The following is a 3,458-nucleotide window of genomic DNA, read 5'->3' as shown; positions in this document are numbered from 1 at the left end:
CCCCCCCCGGGCGGGGCCCCCCCCTGCCGCCACGAGCCACCCTCCGAGACCCATCTGTTCCACCGAGGTCCCCCGTGGCTCCGAGCACGCCCGGCATACAGAAGGTGCCTAATAAATGTCAAGTGCCTCCGGGGCCGGGTGACGCCCCGCCCCCACGAGCCCCCCTCCGAGACCCGTCTGTTGCACCGAGGTCCCCCGTGGCTCCGAGCATGCCCGGCATACAGTCGGTGCTTAATAAATGTCAAGTGCCTCCGGGGCCGGGTGACGCCGCACTGCCACGAGCCCCCCTCCGAGACCCGGCTGTTCCACCGAGGTCTCCTCAGTGGCTCCAGATACACTGGGCATCCAGTGGGTGCTTAATAAATGTCAAGAACCCTCATCCCAATGAGCACCAACTCCGCCCATTTTGTCCCCTTGACAGGGCCAGGCCTGACTTGTGCAGAAGGGGAAACTGAGGCCTAGAGAGGAGACCACGCCCCGGGGGGGCTCGAGGTCAAGCCAGGACACGGAATGACACCCCCCCCAGAGGAACGCACAGCTACGACACGCAAGGGTCTCGGGGCGGGACCCTCGTCCTGGGTTTTGCTGCTGCGGCCCTGGGCACCCCCTCGCTCAGGGGCAGGGGGTCCCAGGCAAAGGGGCCCCGATCCCGGGCCCCTCCCCCATCCCGGGCCCCTCCCCCATCCTGAGGCCCAACGTGGACCCTGACTGAGCCCGTGACCCCCCCGACCTGTGAAACCCGCCGAGACTTGCCTCTGGCTCTGGGTGACTCAAGCCGAGAAAGCTGCGGGTCTGAGGGAGGAGGCGCGCCCCGCCCTGGGACGGAGGGGGCTCCTGGGGGGGTCTGAGGGCCGAGGCCGCCCCTGGGGTCTGAGTGGGCGGGCTGGGCCCCGCCCTAGGGTCCCCGCCGGGAGACCTGGCCCGGTTCCCAGCTCTGACGGGGGAGGCTCGGCCCTGCCCTGCAGTCTGAGAGGGGAGGCTGGTGGCCCGAACCCTCCCGTCCACCCTGGGGGCCGCGTCTCTGCCTCCACCCGGGGCCCGTGGCCCCCACCCTCCCGGCCAGAAGGCGTCAGGGTATGGGGCGGCTTGGAAATCACCCACGGCGCGTGGACGTGGCCTCAGATGTGTCTCTGCTGGGCCGTCCCCCGGCCGCCATCACCCTGGGACCCGCACACCCGGGAGCGTCCTGCAGGGCCCACCTGTGGCTTCCCTGTCCCGTCTCGGGCCGTGGGGTCATCAGCCGTCCCGAGACCCTCACGTGCTGGGCTTGGGGCCCCTCTCCTGCCAGCCAGGCGTGTCGGAGGGGTCGGGGGCATTCCGGAGGACAGGGGCGTCTCACAGGGCATGAGGTGTCCCTGGGGCCGGGGCGTCCCCTGGGGACACGGGTGTCCGGGGAGCCAGGAGCGTCCCATGCGGCCACCGGCGTCCTCTGGGGCCAGATGCCTCGCCCAGGGACACCAGGGTCTCCCGGGGGCAGGGCACCCACCCGCGCACACCCCGGCAGGAGAGCTGGGCCAGCCCTGAGAGCAGGAGGGCCGCGGCGGGGGGGGGGAGCTCCGTGCCATGTGGCACCGCCGGGGGCCTGGCCTGTCGTCCCTGCAGGTGGCCGAGCAGAGGGGAGGTGGAGGGGGCGTTCTTCTGGGAGGGTCCGGGCAGGAGGGGCCAGAGGCTGGGCGCAGGGTGGGAAGGGACAGGCGGTGAGGCTGGCCGGGGCGCCGCTCCCCGTGTCGACCGAGCCTCAGTCGCAGCCCCACGAGGACCCTCACTCCGCACCTGCATGGAGACCTGGGTGGGCTGAGGCCGAGGCCGGTCTGTCCCAGCCCCCAGCCCGACCGAGCCCTGATCCCAGCCCAGTCCTCCGTCCAGGCTGAGCCCTGATCCCAGGCCCGGACCCCGTGCTGACTGAGCCCTGATCCCAGGCCCCATGCTGACTGAGTCCTGATCCCAGGCCCAGGCCCTATGCTGACTGAGCCCCGATCCCAGGCCCAGCCCCATGCTGACAGCCCCGATCCTAGGCCCGGCCTTCCATCCTGACTGAGCCCTTAGCCCAGACCCAGCCCTCCATCCTGAGTGCTGATCCCAGGCCCAGCCCTCCATCCCGACTGAGCTCTGATCCCAGGCCCAGGCCCCATACTGACTGAGCCCTGATCCCAGGCCCAATTTTGACCCTGACTGAGCCCATGACCCTCACCCTGACCTGTGAAACTAGCGGAGACTTGACTCCGGACTGATCCCTGATTCCAAGCTGAGCCCCAACTCTGGTCGCGTCCCAAGCCCAACTGAGCCCAGACCCCAGCTGAGCACCTGACCCCAGACCCAGGTGGCAAATTCAGGACTAGAGCACAGGGCCCCGGGAGACAGAGCTGAGCCTCCCCTGAGGCCCAGCTGTCCTACTGCCTCAGGGGGGAAAGGCTGTCTGCGCACTGCCAGGTTCAATCTTATGGTCATCCTACAAGGCAGAAGAGCTCCCGCCTTCTAGAGACGCCCTGAAGACACCAAGTCCTCGTGCAAAGATTATTCCCTGGAGTGTTGTTTGTCAACGCAAAACCTTACAGTCCACCCGACATCTGCGCCCAGGAGACAGGCTGACAAACGAGGCAGCACCAGAGGGGACTCCTAGCCAGTCAAGCAAAGAACAAGGAAGGGTCAGATGGGTGCAGTGGCTCACACCTGCAATCCCAGCGCTTGGGGAGGCTGAGGCAGGAGGGGGATTGCTTGAGGCCAGGAATTCGAGACCAGCCTGGACAACACAGCAAGACTCCATCTCTATTTAAAAAAATAAACAAATGAGCTGGGCGTGGTGGCGCGAGCCTGTAGTCCCAGTTATTCAGGAGGCTGAGGTGGGAGGATTGTCTGAGTCCAGGAGGTCGAGGCTGTGGTCAGTTGTGCGCATGCCACTGCATTCCAGCCTGGGCAACAGAGTGAGACTCTGACTCAATAAATTGAGTCAACTATATGTGGGATTCTGGATGGGATCCCGGCACAGAAAGAGGACACTAGAGGAAACTAAGGACATCTCAATAAAGACAGACGTTCGTTAACAATAATGTATCGGTTTGTTCATGAGCAGATCTGCCGCACCAATGGGCAGTGCTGTCCACAGGGAATGCTGGGTGTAGGGTGTATGAGGACCCCTGAAAGCTCCACAATTTCCCTGTAATCCTAAAAAACTGTCCCCAAACATCAAGTTTTGTTTTTTAGAAATGGGGGGGGTCTTGCTATGTTGCCCAGGCTGGCCTCGAACTCCCGGCCTCAAGAAATCCTCCCACCTCGGCCTCCCAAAGTGCTGGGATGACAGGCGTGAGCCGCTCCGTCTGGCTTGTTTTTTTTTTTTTTAATGTAAAAAGCAAACGTGTTCAACAAACGAGTAGGCGCTGGGCTCTGCCACCTCCTAGGTGCGTGACCTTAGGTAAACTGCTCCATTGCTCTGTGCCTGTTTCCTCGCCCGTACGGGGGGG

The sequence above is a fragment of the Carlito syrichta genome, unplaced genomic scaffold, assembly GCF_000164805.1.
Source record: "Carlito syrichta isolate Samal-C Ts95f unplaced genomic scaffold, Tarsius_syrichta-2.0.1 Scaffold143871, whole genome shotgun sequence".
Taxonomy (NCBI): Eukaryota; Metazoa; Chordata; class Mammalia; order Primates; family Tarsiidae; genus Carlito; species Carlito syrichta.
Note: the sequence above shows the minus strand (reverse complement) of the source record.